General features: G+C 38.5%; 1 long non-coding RNA gene across 6 annotated transcripts; it reads right to left on the bottom strand.

The window, feature by feature from the left end:
• Nucleotides 1-1,118: 1,118 nt before the first annotated feature.
• LOC131319175 (uncharacterized) lies at nt 1,119-19,345 on the bottom strand. 6 transcript variants are annotated; one of them, XR_009197916.1, is made up of 4 exons: nt 19,245-19,345; nt 8,281-8,594; nt 6,979-7,406; nt 1,119-1,494 (listed from the first exon to the last, which is right to left on the bottom strand). It is a non-coding gene; the product is annotated as an uncharacterized LOC131319175 (long non-coding RNA). The 6 variants fall into 6 exon arrangements; XR_009197919.1 differs by lacking the exon at nt 1,119-1,494 and adding an exon at nt 8,992-9,022 and having other exon boundaries at nt 6,806-7,406; nt 19,245-19,329; XR_009197915.1 differs by lacking the exon at nt 1,119-1,494 and having other exon boundaries at nt 6,806-7,406; nt 19,245-19,344.
• Nucleotides 19,346-19,670: the final 325 nt, after the last annotated feature.

Below are 19,670 nucleotides of genomic sequence, written 5' to 3'. Positions count from 1 at the left end.
TCTCTCACAATACATCACTTTTTATTTTATTTTAGTCAGTCGAACAAACCCTGATTCACCAGCTGAACTAAACAAAATTGATATATTTTTTGTGGTTTTTATGGAAAAGAAACGAAAAAGTAAGTGAAAAAAATAAAAATTTATTCTCTGGTTGGTCCTGTAACTTAATTTCTGGTTTCTTGTGTTAATTAAATAAACGCCTAGAGTCTACAAAAAATTAGGTGAGACATTAGATTAGAGGCCATGCTTGTTTTGTTTTAGGAATAAATGTTTACTTAATTAGCAGCAAAGTAGCATCATGTCTATACTAATTTACTCCTTGCAGCGCCTATACACGACAAATTTTGTGGCTTAATATTCAACAAAACACGATTACCAAAAACTAAACACACTTTTAAAAACCCTCCCAAATAAACACGCTTTTAATAAACCCCAAATCCTTACAGAGAGTCAGAGAAATTCGGAAGCAAGAATATTTAGGTAGCATGTCAATTTCTTATTTAAAATTGCGAAACTATTTTTTTTTTAATGTTTTGGTTGTATCTTAATTAAAAACATACATCCAGCCATGTTGGAACTTGGAACTGCCGGCCAACATAATAATATAGTACTAATTTTAAAGGAGAAAGAGCATATGACAAGGTAGGGCTGCTGTGTCGACTGAATGGGCATCGTTTCGCGTGTAAAAACGTGATTGAATCAGTCATTTTGCAAAGCTCTGACACATAGGGTAACTCAAACAATCTAGTTTATCGGATATCAGTAACTCAGTGATAGAACGATTGTGGTTGTGGTTGTGGTTGTGGTCGGATATCAGTAACTCAGTGATAAAGTAGCTGTGTGATTTCAGCATAATAAAATGCACTTTTCGAGTGTAAAATGCCAGTAGTCCATACCCTTGGAGGAGGGTGTAGAAAGTTTACATAAAATGCACTTTTTATGTGCTAAAATAATACTTTAAATACTCCACGAGTGGAGAAGTTTGTACTTCTCATAAAGTTGGAATCAATATGTAAGGCTGACATAGAGTTTTTAAACTAACGGGGAGAGAGAGAGAGAGAGAGAGAGAGAGAGAGAGAGAGAGAGAGAGAGAACAAAAACGTGCAGGAAGACAAGCTATACCACAACTCAAAATCAACACGACTTTCTCGAAATTGAATGTTTCCCACTATTTGAATAGGACAAAAAAAGAAGAAAAAAAAGGATCACTGAGGTGATAGTTCAAGTGGTTGGAGGAGCTAACATAACGTTGCTCCTCTCCCACCGGTCTTGAGTTAGATACTTGGAATCATATGGTTGAGACTTGAGAGAGGGAGCTCCGATTTAACTTGCACTTCAGTGGAGGTCTGGTGATAAAGCCCACGACGTGGTGAAAGATAAATATTTCCTCGTTGATCGGTTTAGCAATGGCTTAAGTCCGAACATTGTAAGTCAAGTGGATTAGCCAGTTGATCGGGAGATCGATATACTGGTTAAATACAGCCCGCTCTTTCACTAAGGGAAAAAAATAGTTAGTGAAAAAAATAGGAAAAAAGCAAATCAATCACATTAGAGGAGCAACAGATTTTCCCGTTCGACTCTCTACTCTTTGAGTCTTGAGTGTGCCATGTGATAACGAAAACAAATTTAATCCAATTCTCTCTCTCTCCTCCTCATAGATATGTTGTTTTATCCAGAAAATCTATTTCAACGTTCAAACCGCCATGAATGGTTTCAATGTTACAAACACAATTACAGTATTAATGCCACAAAAACATTTATTAGTGCTGCATTATTTACCCTTGCAAGGGTATGCTCCCACTTTAAAGTGGATACCAACATGTTGAGTGAGTCACATGACACAACTAGCACAGGGTTGGTTCAGTCCGCAGTGAATTTGATCCCCGCACAATTGATTAGGTTCGATGCTTGGATCAAGCCACAAGAAAGTCATTTCTCATGAATTTTCTAATTTCGGTATAGATGGTCTGTCTTTGACCGGACCAATCAATTGAGGTGCGCGTAAAAGTCAAATGACACAACTATCATGGGTAGGGAAGAGGAAACAGAATGTCCATGTTGTGATGACATGGCAACAAGTGAGTCTTCTGCAAGTGGAGTACATCATGAAAAGTTTTGTTTCCCCAAACAGAGCGACACAATAAAAGCCAATTGGAGAATCTCATGGAGGAGATTAAAAATGAAAATTCTGAAATCTATAATACTGTAACTTTAGTATTATCTTCTGCAGTGAGCTTTTTTCAATAATAGAGTGGATAGGCAATCGTCATCTTCAAGAAAATTGGTGGATGCAACTTTCAGACTTAGCATAGCTTCTGACATGCAGAATCTGCTCCAATGGAGCTGTTGAGGGGTTTGCTAAACCTCTTTAAAGCTAGTTTAGCTACCAACTGCATTGCAGTGTGTTTGTTAAGAGTGATTTAATGAGAGAGAGAGAGAGAGAGAGAGAGAGAGAGAGAGAGGAGCTGAAGTAGCTTCCCTGAATCCCTTTCACTTGCTTTGTACTCACTAAAACATATCAGCAGATACTCAGTAAACATAACTAACTAGGCCCACTTTTTACACAGCGTTTTATCAACTCTAGTACAGATGCTCTTAAAGTATAAAATTAAAAATTAGGGTTTTGTTCCCTGTTAGATCTCTCCTATCGATCTCTTAAAGTAAAGTATTTGTTCCCTCCTAGATCTCAGATCCATCCCCCTATGTGCTATCAACTTGGGGCCCCTCTTAGGTCTTAGATTCAATCCTCTCTATGTATCCCTTTGGGGTTAGTCCATACGTGGCTTTTCTCTGATTTTTAAATGTGCTCTCTGCTAGTGGAAGGTTGTTCCCAAGGACTCGTCAAGGTGCACGTAAGTTAACTCGGAATACCTGAGTTATCAGAAAATTCAGAGAAGAAGCACCAAACGAAGTATGCATGACTAATATGTGACAGTAGCATATCCATAAAACAAACGTGTAAAACCAAAAAGCAAAGTTTGTGATAACTGGCAGTTGGGACCCTATATACATCAAGAACTGACTTAAAAGTGGGTCACATTATCTACCAGTTTCAAAACAAACGTGCAAAAAACAGCACAGTTTGTGATTCAGACAGCCATACATGTTGGCCACTTTTGATGGTTTGTACTTTGTGAATGGCATGGTATCCTGTGTTTTTTCTTTTTCTTTTTATCAAAAAAGAAAAAATACAATTTATAAATATCATGTGATAATTCATTATAGTGGACATTCAGTTTTGTGAAAAATTCTAACAACCCATAATTACACACCGAATAATAGTCAAGCATTGTAAGAAAGTTCAAAAAGTAAGTCCAATGGGAGGATGGATAGTCATTTTCCATCCCCAAATGCAAAAACCTAGTCTCCAATGAGGGGATGGAAAAGAAGATGCAAAATGACTTTGATGGATCCATCCATCCCTAGATGCAAAGGTGCATAATTGACAGCTCACCAAATCAACTAATTTACCAGAAAATGGATGGCCAAAAAAGCTTGAACATGCCGGCAACAAACCTCGTCGGAGAGTTGACGGAAAGAGGGGGTTTTACGTTTGGGGGTAAGACCTCACCAAGAGAGGAGAGAGGGAATTTCACGATAAAGCTGGTTGGTTTGAGAGAGAGAGAGAGAGAGAGAGAGAGAGAGAGAGTAAAGTTCGGAATTGCCATTGTAAAAAAACAAATATTACCGTTGAAAAATTATCCAGTGTGGACAATGCCGGTGAGAGATAGTTACTCCATATTTTCCATCTCTTTGGTTCTATTATTGAACTCACAATAGGAGAAGGGTGAGTCCTATTTTCTATCCAACTAACTTTTAACCACTTTATCATACTAAAATTCTCCTCATTTTCCATCCCACCATTGGACTTGCTCTAGCACACAAACAAATATATGCATCTAATAACCCAACAAACACAACCACCACAAATATGAAAGGAGAAATCAAATCTTAACCTTAGTATATGAGATGCAAGTGCTCTAATGAGTAGGGTAAGACCCCCAAATTCCCAATATTTTGACCACGTGGTTTCAGTACAATTTCTGTAGGTGGATATGCCTTGTCTGCCATGTAAATCACAAAAGCAATTTGGGAGTTCAATGGTACTCCTATCTTTTAACCACAATGCCCCAGAGCTATACGATGCAATATGGACCAAGTCTTGATGAGATCAACCTCAACTACTGACAGGGACTCATCTATCTTTAGGTCTAATCAAAAGTAAATAGATGTCCACTGCCACCTTATTGAGTACAACACCAAGCAATGTAGCCTCTTCGCCGGAGGTTACCGATCGGTGTCAAGTGTGATGGACACCAACAGTCTACATTAGATCCTCTCCGGTCGCATTTCTGCCACTCCAATTATAAGTGTCGTATATTTCTCTCAACTTTTTTCATTTAAACACTCAAAAGACACTCTAGAACACTCTAGGGTACTCTATGGATACTTGTCTTAGCAGCACTGATATGAACACGAGACACGGATACCACACGACACGGACATGCAGATACGTTATTTCCCTAAACTTTAGGTCACTGACGACGTTGAGTATAGGTTCAATAATATATGTCTAAATATATTGTTATATATATATGTGTATATATATCTCACCAAAGGTATACGTCCCAAGTTATATAAAAGATAAGATATGATAAGTTATGAAGAATCTAGTTGACATGGAACTCAAGAAATCCTTCAAAAACAGGATATGGACACAGTTAGGAATCCTCAAGAAGTCCTTAACAAATTTCAATTGAACTTAATATGATAAATTTTAAGAATTACTACTTTTCCAACTTTGCATATTATATGATATGTGAAATTCCAACATCTTTGAACTGAGCCGTTCACATGCTAGTAGGGCTGTAAATGAACTCAGTAGTTTTGTGAATTGTTGGAGGCTCGACTCGGTAAAATTTTATTTGCAGCTCTAGACCTTTATGCCAGCATAAATTTATGATATTATTGGCTCGTTAAGGCTCGTGAACAAGCTCGAGTTCGACTCAGACCTACGCAAGCTCAACTCAAGCTCAGCTCATCAAATTTTCATTGAGTTTGGCTCGAGTTCAAATTCGCTAAAAAACTTAACGAACAAATCTAAACATTCTAATATTCGGACACGGTTAGGAATATTCAAGTCCATAACAAATTTCAATTGAATTTAATATGATAAATTTTAAGAATTACATACTTTTCCAACTTTGCATATCACAGTGACATGTGAAATTTCAATATCTTTGATAGTCACATGTTAGCAAGTGTCCAAGAAGTGTCTAATACAAGCAAAAGAAGCGTCGGACATGTTACAGAAAGAGTGGTTGACACCTGTACGAATTAAGATTTTTATTTTGTAATTATGGACACGAAAAAGAGAGTATCAGACACATGTCCAAGGAGTGTTGGTGTGTGACACGTGTCGGACACAGACCCACCACGAGTACCTACGACACATCGATGAAGGATGGTTTATTGAGTACAAAGACAAGTGTGAGCGATGAAACGTTTCTTGTTGAAATACTTAATGGAATAACACACCGATAAATGTGAAAATAGGATATATGGTATTTTAATTGTAATTAGAAGCTTGTTATTTATTTGGTTTGTATTATACAATAACTTACAGACACATGTTTTCCTAAGTGTATCCCAATGTGTCGTGTCATCTAACTTTTGGAGATTGACGTGTCGAAGTGTCGGTGTCATGTCACGTGGCCGTGCTACAAAGATACCATGTAATAGGAATAAATAATTAGTCATTTGTTTATTTACACTACATGCTTTGTCTTTTTCTTCGACAACAGTGGAGAGAGGCTTAATCATTCCACTTGTGTGTTGATTTCTCACGTGGGAACCATCACACTTAGTGTGGCAAAGATTAAGACATTATTTATCTGTAATTTATCTTTGTTTAGGTGGATCAATCACAAAGAGAGCTCCTAACAAAGAGTAGACTATTCAGGTATATACTCATGAATACATCATGCCTTATACTCTACTGACTTAGTGGCTTAAACAAATGCACACTAAACTGAGACATTGAACTCAGCCAAACTCAACCCTTAAACAATCCAGCAAAGCTATTATGGAATCATTTAATAAAAGGCTATCAGAAGGTATCTTCCGAAGGGTGGTTCATTGGTCCCTTTTCTGATGCTAAATTGCAGGATATAATAGTTTGTATATATAGCTATACATGGTTATATAACTTTCACAATTTAGTAATCCAAAAAAAAGGGACGTGTGCAACGGCACCCTAATGGTTTATTTTCTTATGCATTCCATTTGCAGATTCCTCCTGAAAGATACTGCTTCATTGGGTTTTGTAAATCATTTTATACTGCTACAACTCTACTAATCCGAAACACATTACGCTAGACAAGTAATTTCTGGTTTTCACTCGCCCAACCCTAAATTTAGAGGCCTTAAGGATCGTTGAAGATATCCGACAGTTACCCTGCAAGGATGAGTTGAAAGTAGCCATGCCTGGCCCGTTACGAAGCATAGGGTTTGCAGTTTTGCAAACACATACTCTTTTGGTTTTATGATGGATGAGTAAAAGCAAGTTTTCTTTCTTTTCTTTTCTTTTTTTCCCACTAGGTGCATGACTGTTTGTCGGACCGAGCCCCAGCACATGAAACCCAATAACCAAGCAAATAGGTGCCTCCAAAGTCCAAAGTCCGAGAACCAAGAGGCTACTTGGGTGTCATGTTAGCCAAACAGGGAATGATTTCTTACTTTAGTAAACCTACATTTATTTCCTCTACTAATAGTAAAAATTAAAAATGCAAGTAATAACCAGGAGTTACAGGTTGGAAGCTATCCCGTTGCATGATTATCAAAAGTAAAAGTACCAAGTTGGGTAAGAGATGTACATATATTTAAATAAAGCATATTTGAAAGTCCAAACATCCAAGAACTTGAACCAAGATGTTATATCCATATCTTGATGCTCCATGATAGGGGAATTAAATTAACCTGGATTTGGGGACCGGTACCATTCTGTATGTGAGCTATTCATGGATGCTTCAGTCACAGGCAAAAGAATTACATCTTGTGAATGGGATAGATGCTACTCTACCAGCTATTAAAAACAAAGTAGTAGCGCGCGAAACCCAGTAGGACCTACAAAGTTACCATGCACAGGAAAAACTCACCTTTCCAGCACTAAATTCATATTACGTGCATACGCCTTTTTATAGCCACGATACATACATACATACTTATGTATCTCTCCGTATGTGTGTGTGTGTGATTTCCAGTGAAGTAGTTAGCTTCTCGTTCTCAACTATTCTTGGAACCATGCTGTTTGGATCACTCATGATATCAGTATTGGTTTCCTAATGAAGGGCCATTGGATGCTGGATTTTGTGGTAGCAATAGTCATATCAAGATAACTGTCAAATCTGGCAAAGTAATCTAGACTTTGATGGGTTTATTTCTTCAGCTAATAAAAAACAAAACTAGCACGATAATAAAAAATAAAAAATAAATAAAAACTAGCTATTATAGGCTTTTGCACAACAAATATACTCCCCCATTAGAAGAAACCAATAATTCATGAAGAAAATATCTTCTAGAAGATGAGCTAAAACTTTAAAAGACACCACCCAGAAGCATCATGCAGGGATATTTTGATCTCGTGTCATATTAATTGGTATAAAATAGGAATAGAACAATAATAATGCTTTAAGGGAAGGGATTAAAACTTCGTAAAGCAGGGTCTGAAACCAGACAATTCTAGGCCGGAAGGGTTGGATTATAATTGAAACAGCAGCCATAAAAACAAAGGCATTGTATTAAGAAATAAACGCTACGTGCATGGTTATTTGCACGTGATGATAATATTGTAATTCTATGTCTATATAGATGGTCCCGAATAGGTCCAGCCTATTATTGAGCTTGCACTCTGTTTTAGGGAGTTTTTCTTACCAAAAACACTAACCGTCACTAAAGTACTTGTTTCACGGATTAAGTCCCTATCATCATCTATCTTAAATTAATTAAAGAGGTATGGAATCAAAGGTAAACTACAAGCACTAAGTTTATAGAACTTCACTAGCCTTTCATAAGTTTACGACTTTATGTTAAATCAAGATATTATAAATACCATATTCAATTACCACGAAGCAATAATTTTTTGACTTGTGATGCCAAGCATAGTAGTTTATCTAGACATCACTTTCCAACGAACCAACTATTGAGGATTCTGTCATTACCCTACAATGCAAATGCCACCTCAGGGGAAAAACAAGTGAAGAAAGAAACAAGAGAATGAACCTTTACAGGCGCAATCCTTAAGCCATGGTCCAGGGTTCCTCTCCTTCAAACAGTCAGTTGATGTCTATATTTGTTCCCCCTGGAAAATTTAGCATGGTAATGAGAAGTAAGCAGGAACAACTTGGGTCAAGTATTTAATAAAGCATATTCCAAAGTCCAAGAACTTGAACCAAGAGGCTATCCAACAGTTTGATGCTCTATTGATAGAGCACGTAACGAAACCTGGATCATAGAATTACATCTTGTGAATGGGATCGATGCTACTCTACAAGATATTAAAGAGCAACGTAGTAGCACGGCCACCGCGGTAGGACCTACAAGTTACCCATGGACAGAAAAAAGTCACCGTTACAGCAAAATAATGCATATTATGTATGTGTGTACGCACTTTTATGGCCATGAATATGATAGATCAGTATGTAAGGAAAATATTTATATAATCTCAAGTGACGTAGTTAGCTTTTTGTCCTCAACCATTCTTGGAACCATTCTTTTTGGATCATTTGTGAAATCAATATCTGTTTCCAAGTGAAGGACCACTGGATGCTAGATTTTATCGTACCAATACAGTCATATCAAGGTAAGAGTCAAATCTTGCAAAAATATAATCTAGACTTCAATGTGTTTATCCATCTTCAGCTAATAAAAAACAAAATAGCTATTATTGGCTTTTGCAGAGCAAATATACTCCCAATCAGAAGAAACCAATACCTGATAAAGACAATATCTTCTAGAAGATGAGCTAAAAGTCACAACCCAGAAGCATCATTAGAGACATTTGGATCCCTGGTGATAAAACTTTGCATAAAATAGGATTAAAACAATAATTCTGCATTAAGGGAAGGGATTAAAACTAAGTAAAGGAGGGCCCGAACTGGACAATTCTACGCAGGTGACATTGGATTACGATTGAAACCTAAGAAGCACGGAGACAGATAATGATATGGGACGCAGACACATGACATGGATACGCGAACATGTGATTTTTCCAAAAACTAGGACAAGCAGGAATACATTAAGTACATAAATGAATATATATTCATATGTATATGCGTAGAAAATTCATGTGCTATTTTAAGTATTACTTTTTCCAAATTAACGATACCAAATCCAATGAAAAAATGAGAATGGCAGATTGTGTTTTCATCCGTAAGTTATTTAATATTACTTTTTAATTTGGTTCAGATTTCAAACATCACATTTTTATCCAGTTTCAAGTTTAAAAATTATATTACGACCCAAAATATGTTTGATACTTGTCTGATACATCTCAGACTAGTAAAACTATAAAATAATCGGACACATATGTTCATTTGTTCGGACATGGTTGTCAAAATTGTACAATTCACGATACGATTCCCAATTCGGTTCATGATTCACGCAAAAACGATACAAATCTATAGGTGAATCAAGGTTTATATAGAATCGGTGGTGAATCGTACGATTCACGATTCGATCCGCGATTCGATTCACGATTCATGCAAAAACGATACGAATCTATAGGTGAATCATGGTTTATCATAAATGCTGCTTTTGACTAATATGAAACCACATTTACAAAATTTGTTAATATTGGTATGTATTTTGATTCAGAGCATGTTAACCCATTTTTCCTCATTCTTATTAAAGATTAAATACTCACTCTAAAGTTCTTTACGACTAAGATGCCTTACACTGATGAGTTATGTATTTTATTTTGGTAAGTTTTCATATTCTGTTATGATATGAGTCAATAGATGTGCTCAACGTCTTTGAAATGTTACAATTTTAAATTGCTAGATGGTAATTATAAAAGTAACTTTGAATATTGTTGAGGATGATATCTATATGGATGCATTGTCTCACAAAACAATCTTTTTTAAATCATGTACAAGGCTAAGAGCCTCGAATCGACCAACATATGCTGTCATACAAGCTAGTTAAGTTTTGTACCTAGCAAGCTACAAACTTTTGTCGCGTTGAGGCCAAGCTTTCATTTTTATAATGAATGTTTAACATCTATATGCACATATCTATTTTACTATACTATTTATTTTCCTATTATGTAGAAGTGTCGTTCCTATTAGACCATGTGATCATCCATTAGTTATAGGGAAAAAACTTTAATATAAATTTAAACTTAGATTTTTGAATATTCCAATGTATGTTTATTATGTAGGTGCGTAGATACAATTTCCAATGTATTTTCAAAAATTGAACTGAATCGTTATGATTCACGATTCGATTCGATTCACAATTCAGTAAAGGGTCAATTCGATTCTCGATTCGATTCACGATTTGACAACCTCGGTTCGGAATGTGTCTGAGATTGTCTGTATCTGACACGTCTGCGTTACAGATACAAAAGGCCCAGCGCAGTGTCGCGCTTCTTACATTGAAACAGCAGCGGTAATAGCAAAGGCATATAAGATAAATGGAATGAATAGAATATATTATGCATGGTCATTTGCACGTGATGATACTGTTTTAATTCTCTATCAATACAGATGGTCCCAGATAGGTCCAGTCCATTATCGAGCTTGCAATCTATTTTAAGAAGTTTTCCCCTCCAAAAAACTTATCCATCTAAAGTATACTTGTTTTACCGATCGAGTCTCCATCATTATCTATTTTAAACTAATTCTAGAGGCATGGATTCAAAGGTACACAATAATCAGTAAACTCAGAACTTCACTAGTCAAGGAAAGAAACAACTTGTTATAGTGCTCTATCATAGGTTTATGACTTTATGTCCTATCAAGATATTGAAAATGCCATATTCAATTACCCCAAAGCACTAATTTTTTGACTTTTGATACCAAGCATCATAATTTATCTTGACATCACTTTCTAGAGAGCCAAACTATTGAGTACCCTGTCATTACCATACACTGCAAGTTATCAAACCTCAGGATAAAAAAGTGAAGAAAGAAACAAGAGAATGAACCTTTACTGAGCACAATCCTTAAGCCTTAAGTCCAGGGCTCCTACCTTTCTAACATTCAGGTTTATACTGTTAACCATTTGAACTTGTTATATCATTTATTCAACGGACAAATATTTGTCTGTTGTAGGTTTTCTGTATCAAATCTAACTAAACCACAAATTACCTTGTAAAGAAATTTAGCTAAACAAAAAAATCGATGGCGATTGCTCATTAGGAATCAGTTGACCAGACCCCTTAATACCTGGTTGAGCCCACAAATTGATTAGCAAAAAGGTCAGGTACCAAGTGCCAACCAGCGAATAGAATGAAAAAAACACCATTAGGAAGAGAGGATGCCGTAGTGCGCCAATCACTCTACACCATGTAGTGCGCCTCTGTGGGGTCTATTGGAAGTTTGGAACCCAACGGACATGATCCCGAATCAGGTCAAATCCATCAAGGTGCACTACATGGTGCAATGCACCAGCCGCACTACAAGACCCCTTGGTCTGCTCAGATTATGCATGCAGAAGGAACCTACACACCTATACTTGAGGTTTTGTGGAGGATGATAATTACTTGTAGGCTCAGCTCCACACTACCATGGCAGGTTGGTCTAAAAATTGACTCTATTGCAGCCAAATTTACGTTCTTGACCTTCTAGTCTAAGAATACAAATCAAGCCTAAGCCTTCGTAAGCTGAAACACAAATCTCAGCAAGCAATTGTTTAGACGGAAGCCCTTACTCATCTACGTAGTACACATCTTGCAAGTCTTCTAAAGGATAAGAGTATGCATCATGTAGCCTGTTGAACGAATTTCTCAATACGTTCTTGACCTTCTAGTCTAAGAATACAAATCAAGCCTAAGCCTTCGTAAGCTGAAACACAAATCTCAGCAAGCAATTGTTTAGACGGAAGCCCTTATTCATCTACGTAGTACACGTCTTGCAAGTCTTCTAAAGGATAAGAGTATGCATCATGTAGCCTGTTGAACGAATTTCTCAATGTTTATTCTTCTCCCATTGGAGGTCAATTTATAATACAAGCTACCTATCAATCAACTAAGGAAACAAAATCTTGAAATAAGGAAATACACATAATCAAATATACAGATTCCTAAACTAGCTACCTAATTCCTTCCTAATTTAAATATATACAGCCAACACTCCCCCTCAAGCTGGAGAGTATATATCATGTACGCCCAGCTTGCAACATATAGAATCAATGGTAGCTTTGGGAAGAGCTTTGGTGAAAATATCTGCGAGTTGAGACCCCGAAGGAACGAAAGGAGTAGTAATCTCCTTAGACTCCACTTTTGATCAAATGAAGTGACAGTAAACCTCGATGTGTTTAGTTCGCTCATGAAATACTGGGTTGTTAGCTATATGAATAGCAGTCTGATTATCACAATAGAGAGGAGTAGGATCATGTATTGGAATCCCGAATTCATGTATAAGAGTGCATAGCCAAGTGAGTTCACATGTTATTTGCGCCATAGCTTGATACTCAGCCTCAACACTAGAACGAGCAACAACTGACTGCTTTTTACTTTTCCAAGTAACGAGGTTACCACCAATAAAAGTACAAAAGCTGGTGGTGGATCAATGGTCTGCAAGAGATCCTGCCCAAATGATTGATAAAGAAGATGACCAAATGATTGATATATCCCTCGATGCGAAGATGACCAAATGATTGATAAAGAAGTCCACGTCCTGGAGCATTTTTAAGATACTTCAGGATAATGGCTGCCTCTATATGAGGAACACCAATCAACTCACCATCGTCAGGAAGTAACTTTAAATTAGTATCCATAGGAGTGGCGATAGGTTTGGAACCAAGATAACCTTTATCTCTCAAAAGATCAAGAGTGTACTTCCTTTGAGACAAACTGATGTCTACTTTGGATCAAGCAACCTCAATACCAAGAAAGTACTGAAGCTTGCCCAGATCTTTAGTAAGAAAACTAGAGCAGAAGTGATGAATCAAGCTTTGAATTCCAATACAATCACTGCCAGTGATGACAATATCATCCACATAAACAACCAGATTCACAATCCCACGATCGGTCCTTTTAAAGAACACAGAGTGATCAGCCTTACTTCGAATCATACCATGAGCAACAACAGAATTGCTGAACTTATCAAACCAAGCATGGGGAGACTGTTTGAGGCCATAAATAGTTTTACGAAGTTGACAGACACTCTCCCCCTTGGACTCAAACCTGGGCAGTTGAGCCATATAAACAGTCTCAGACAAATCCCCATGCAAAAACGCATTCTTGACATCCAGATGATGAAGCGGCCAATCACGATTAGCAGTGAGAGATATAATAACACGAATAGTGGCCGCAGGAGAGAATGTCTCGATATAATCAATGCCATAGGTCTGAGTAAAACCTTTGGCCACGACGCGAGCTTTAAGACGATCAACGGTGCCATCGGGATTATATTTGACAGTAAAAACCCATCGGCAACCAACAATATGAGCCCCAAAAGGCTAGGAAACCAAATCCCAAGTAAGATTCAAATCCAGAGCACGCATCTCTTCTTGCATTGCCGAATGCCAACTAGGATGAGAAAAAGCTTCCTGATACGACTTAGGAATACTAACAGAAGAAAGTGATACAGAAAAAGCTTGAAACGAGGAGGATAAACGATTATACGAAACAAAGTAAGAAATAGGATGAGATGTACAAGTACGCGTACCCTTTCGCACTGCAATGGATAGGTCAAGAGAAGAAATTGAAGGTGGATCTGTAGATGGTGGAGGAGGCAGTGGGGGAGAATGAGGAGAAACCACTGGAGCAGTAGCTGGAGGGTGACGAACAAAATGCTTACGTAGTGTAGGAATATAACACCTGTACCCATTTTGTGTTCGTGAGTAACCAAGAAAGATACATTTATGAGAGCGAGGATCAAGTTTGGAACGATTAAGGTGCAAGTTGTGAACAAAGGCAACACAGCCAAAAAATTTGGGGGAAGAGGAAGGGGATTCTTATCAGAAAACATGACTTGAAAAGGTGATTTGCCTCGTAAAACACGAGCCGTCATTCTATTTAAAAGGTACCCAACAATAAGAACTGCATCTCCCCAAAATATTTTGGTACATGCATGTGGATCATGAGAGCACGAGTAATGGCCAGGACAAGACCATTTTTTCATTCAGCAATACCATTTTGTTGTGGGGTACTTACACAAGTTGTTTGATAAATAATGCCTTTAGAGTCTAGAAATTGCTAAAAAGGTTTAGCCAGATACTCTTGAGCATTATCGGTACGAAAAACCTTTAAGTTGGCATTAAACTGATTTAGGACTTCAGCATAAAAAGATTGAAACACAGTAAAGATTTGCGATCAACCTGGAAGTACATAAATCCAAGTTAAACAAGAAAAATCATAAATAAAGGTAACAAAATACCGAGAGCCACATAAACCAGTGATCCAAGAGGGTCCCCAAATATCAGAGTGAACAAGAGCAAACGAGTGCAAACTAGGTGAATCAGTGAGATGAGAAAAAGTAACTCTCCGATGTTTACTAAGTTCACAACTTTCGCAATTAAAAGTAGAAAAATCAGGTAAAGATGGAATTAAAGATCTAAGGTTTAACAGATGACGGGTGCCCTAGACGACAATGCCACTGATATGGTGTTGTGGTAGAATGAAGAGCAGATGGATCCGAGGAACCAGACGACTGGAAGTAGTCAAGGCCATTCTTCTCATATCCCCCACCAATCATCCTCTGTGTCTTAAGATCCTGAAATTCATAGTGAGAGGAATAGAAGGTTACTGAACATTGGAAAAAGGAGGAGGGGGAGGGGGGGGGGGGGGGGGGGGGGGGGGGGGGGGGGGTGAGTTTTTGAATGGATAGCAAGTTAAAAGGAAAGTCGGGTAAATATAAAACAGAAGTAAAAGTGAGACCAGAAGTACGATATGTGCCAATGCCATGCACTTGAGTTATTGTTCCATTAGCAATAGTAACATAGGAAGGAGCAGAAGGAGAAATAACATCAGATAAGAGGGACAAATTACCAGTCATATGGTCAGTGGCTCCAGAATCGAGAACCCAAGGTTCATGGGAGGAGGAATGAAGACATGTGTTACCTGAATAGACAACATTGGCAGTAGAGGAAGAAGATGCATGTGCTCGTTGGATCATAGAAATGATAGAATCATACTCAGATTTAGAAATAGTGATCTGATCTGATGGAACAGACTCAGATGGCTCCCCCTCAACCATAGCTTGATTAGCCCACGCAGGTTTGCCATGAAGTTTCCAACAAAAGTCAAAGTATGATTAGTGCGATTACAGTTAGTGCATTTCTTAGTACCACGACCACCGCGACGGCCACCACGGTCAGAAGAACCAGTATGACCGCGGTTATAACTCCCAATGTTTCCAGAGGATGGGATAGATCGAGAACTAGGAGCAGCAAGAGCAGAGCGAGGAGTACTCTCTGGAGCAGAATGATGAGTGGTTGCCCTATGAACACGAGCAAAGGCTTCACCAATAGAAGGAATATCCTCGCCAGATAATATATTGGAGCTAACTGGAGCAAGATCTGATTTGAGACCAGAGAGAAACATAGCAACCTAAAACTCATTCCTGTATTTTTGCTGAGTCGCCAGATCTATGGTTAAGGGTTGATAGATGTTTAACTCATCCCACATACCTTTCAATTTTGAAAAATATTCCTCCACCGGGCCTTCTCCTTGTTGAAGGGAGAAAATGTTTTGATAAATTTGATCAATACGAGATAGATTCTGATCGGAGGAATATAATATGCGAAGAGTATCCCAAATGGCTTTGGAAGTCTCTAAGCAAGCCACATTATTAAAAATATCTGGTTCCAGGCCATTCCATAATAGTCATAATATGGGCATCGTGTGTGCCCCAAGTGGGATCAGAAGATGGTGGATCTGTAATAAAAGAGGTCTCCTCACTCGCGCGGAGAGAAACAGATACAGCCCGAGACCATGGGAGATAGTTGGATCCATTTAGTTTAATAGTAGTGAGATTCCGATTATAAAAATTATGTCGAATAGCATCTGATGATCCTCCTGATTTATCCTTGTTTTCCTTGTTTTTATCACCCATGATGTAAAAAGGAAGACAACCAAAGATAAATAGGATTAGAGATACCTCAAAGGTGTAGAATCAGAGAGATGGGGTTCCGAACAACCTCAAATATTCTGACCCAGTAAGTTCCGAGTCAACTCAGTAGGTTTCAAGTCAAACGGAGAAGACCCAGTAGGTTTCAGATGTAAGTAGAGAGCAATAGCTGCAAACGAATCACAGATCTGCATCAAAAACTGGTCGCTGGAGTTGCTATAGTCCTGTAAGTGTCCGGCATAGGAGGAAGAAGCTCCGACAAGGGTCGTCGGAGGTAGACGAGGCTCTGGCGAGGTCGCAGAATGTTGTCGGAGATGGAGAGATACAGTAAGAACGAGAGAGACAGTGAGTGAGAGAGTCGTGAGACGAGAGATACCCCAACAGTGGCTAGGGTTCTGTTTAGGGTGGGAACAAAAGCAGATTCAGAGAAACGAAAGAAAGGTACGAGGGTTTTCTGCTTTCTGATATGAGAGAGACGAGAAAAAGAAAAAAAATATTAGGGTTTCTTAACCCGCTCTAATACCATGTTGAACGAATTTCTCAATGTTTATTCTTCTCCCATTGGAGGTCAATTTATAATACAAGCTACCTATCAATCAACTAAGGAAACAAAATCTTGAAATAAGGAAATAAACATAATCAAATATACAGATTCCTAAACTAGCTACCTAAATTATTTTCCTTCCTAATTTAAATATATACAGCCAACATAGCCCTTATGTATCTCGATGATGTGAATTGTGCGTCATTTGGATTCCTTTGAACTTTTATAGAGCTAGGCTTGATGAGTTATGTTCAATTATGTTCTGAGCTACTACAGCAAGAAATCAATGCTAAAAATTGCCCCCTTACAGTCAGTTGCAAACAATGGAACTTATTTTCTTGAATGAACTTTTTGTAGTAGGCTGAACTGTATGGTTCGGACCATGTTTCCCCTTAGGACGGCCCGGGGCTGAACCGGAGGGATCCGAGCCATAGCACAGAGACCCTCCATGTCCACCAGAGCAAGTTGAAGTTCAAAGCACTCAAGCTTGGCTAGGGCCGAGCTCAGACAAAGGGGTTTCGATTATGGATCCCGCTCCGTCGGCTCGGTGCCTCGGCTGAAGGACGAATTTCTAAGTTCGGCCGATGCCGAGGCCCGGACAAGAGATCTCACTCCGTCCCTCCCCTACAGAGGCACCTCGGTTGTTGCCGACTTTCAAGGCTTGGCCATGTTCAGTGTCGCGTTTCCCCACGCGTAGGAAATGGTTACACCAAAAGATAACGATGGGAGCACATGGTGCCAGCTCATCCCAAAACGGTTACAAAACTCTAATCCTGATGTCAGAGTGACGTCGACCGACGCGTGTAAGGCGCATGTGTGTACTTGGAGAGCAAGCAAGGAGAACTCTATAAATACCCCTTAATGGCAGCACCAAAGAGGAACATGCTTCTCCCCCCAAAAAAAACCCTAGTACTTTCCTTCTTGCTCTGCACATTTTTTCATCCACACACTGGAGGCCATTCCGGAGCTCCTCCGGCGTGGTCACTAGTCGTGCTGTCTTGTGCAAGCTAAGTGGAAGCTAAGAACCACTCTCACACTCGAACCATAGTTCCAGAGGAAGTGAGTCAGATTCATTGGAGCCCCACACTTTCACTACCAATGTAACCAATCTATGTTGAGAAATCGGCCAAACAACACCCACACAATGTGTGAAGAATAATACTCCTTTCGTCCCTTTTTAAGTCTCCAGCTTCATAATTCCAACTTATTAAGAAGACATCGTCATCATTACACATTTCGCATCAACTTTTACCTCCACTTTCCAAATTTATCCGCCACTTTTACCTATTAAGTTTTCAAGAGGACAAAATGATAATTGTACAAATTTTTACCCATTAAAATTTTAAAATAGATATGTATTTAGGCACATCCCAAAATGGAATACTTGATTCTTATTTGGGGACGGAGGGAGCAAGTAAAGTACACAAGAAGAAAAGGACACAAAGATTTTAACATGGTTCCTCAACTGTGTACTTGAGTACATCCACGTCTCGCACTAGTTTTAACTACGTACAGAACGAGGAGAGTACAAGGGTTACATCCAGACCGTTGATTGGGGAGGTCGAACCCTGTATAGTCAGCTAGCAAATTAAACCGAGTCAAACTTCACAGACTCAACTACCTATGACCTAAACAATGGAGCCACACAATCTCATCGGAACCTCGTTAAATCCATAGCTAGTATGGATTAAAAGCTCTAATTTGTAACTTCGGATATGCAAAAGTAAAATCTTGCAAACCCAAGAAGTATATGAACATCCCTAACTCGTCAAAAAGCCAACCCCTTTTTTTTGAATGGCAAAAAAAGTTTTTTTTTATTATTAATCTTTAAAATTGTTACAAAGACTAACAGGAACAAGGAGAACGGCATCATAATCCTAAACTAAGGTACGAGCAATCCTGTGCCAAATCCGAGACCCAAACCCTTGATTGGCAAGAAACCAACCAAGGAAATCTAATGGGACAAGCCCACACCTAAAGGGCCAAAGCCCAAAAAACCTAATGGGACAAGCCCAACCCAAAAGAAAACCTAACCCTAACCAAACTACTGCCGCCCCAGCAAGTATCTGACATTCTTGAACTTGGATATTAAGTGGGAGGGACTATAATGTTGATCGAGGCATACACGATACATACATCTATCGTGTGTGCAAACACGAGATATTATACCATACTTCCACCCCATCTGCGAAACAAACACAAATGCATTCATTATGCAATGGAATATGATTGGGTTTCACTGCAATGGAATATGATTGGGTACAAGTGAATGCGGCATTCAGAAGAACAAGAACTTCTGTGCATTTGCGTACGATTGGTGGTATTAAGGGATGTGAAGATTGCGAAAGCTACACAGTGATGTTGAACAATGAAGCACGTACAAACAGATTTCGAATAAACGGTACCTTAATCATCTTCCTGTTCAAAGGCTGGAGAAACAGCGGAGAGAGGGGAGGGCCGGAGGGGAAACAGTGCCTTTATTTTATACTCCTATTCTTGGTTGTTTTTGTTTTTATACTCCTATATACTGTATTGTATTAGCCGGTGTCGAGACCTAGGATGACAATTCCGCCAGAACGTTGGTTAACCGAACCGTACCGAATCGGTGGGTAGGAGTTATAACCGTAGTTTTGGTTTTGGTTAGTGATTTTAAAACAACCGGCCGATTGAGTTCCGATTCCGCGGATCAAAAAAAAAAAAAAAGTTCCGATTCCGATTTTATATGATAATTTAATTGAATCGAAAACCGAATTGAACCGTGTCCTAACCGGAAAATAATTTCATAAATGCCCTTGAATATATCTATGCACTAAAATACACAGTATTGGGTT

Source organism: Rhododendron vialii, chromosome 3a (assembly GCF_030253575.1).
Source record: "Rhododendron vialii isolate Sample 1 chromosome 3a, ASM3025357v1".
NCBI classification, from domain to species: domain Eukaryota; kingdom Viridiplantae; phylum Streptophyta; class Magnoliopsida; order Ericales; family Ericaceae; genus Rhododendron; species Rhododendron vialii.
The sequence above is the reverse complement of the archived record's forward strand: the minus strand, read 5'-3'. Positions and strand labels throughout refer to the sequence as shown.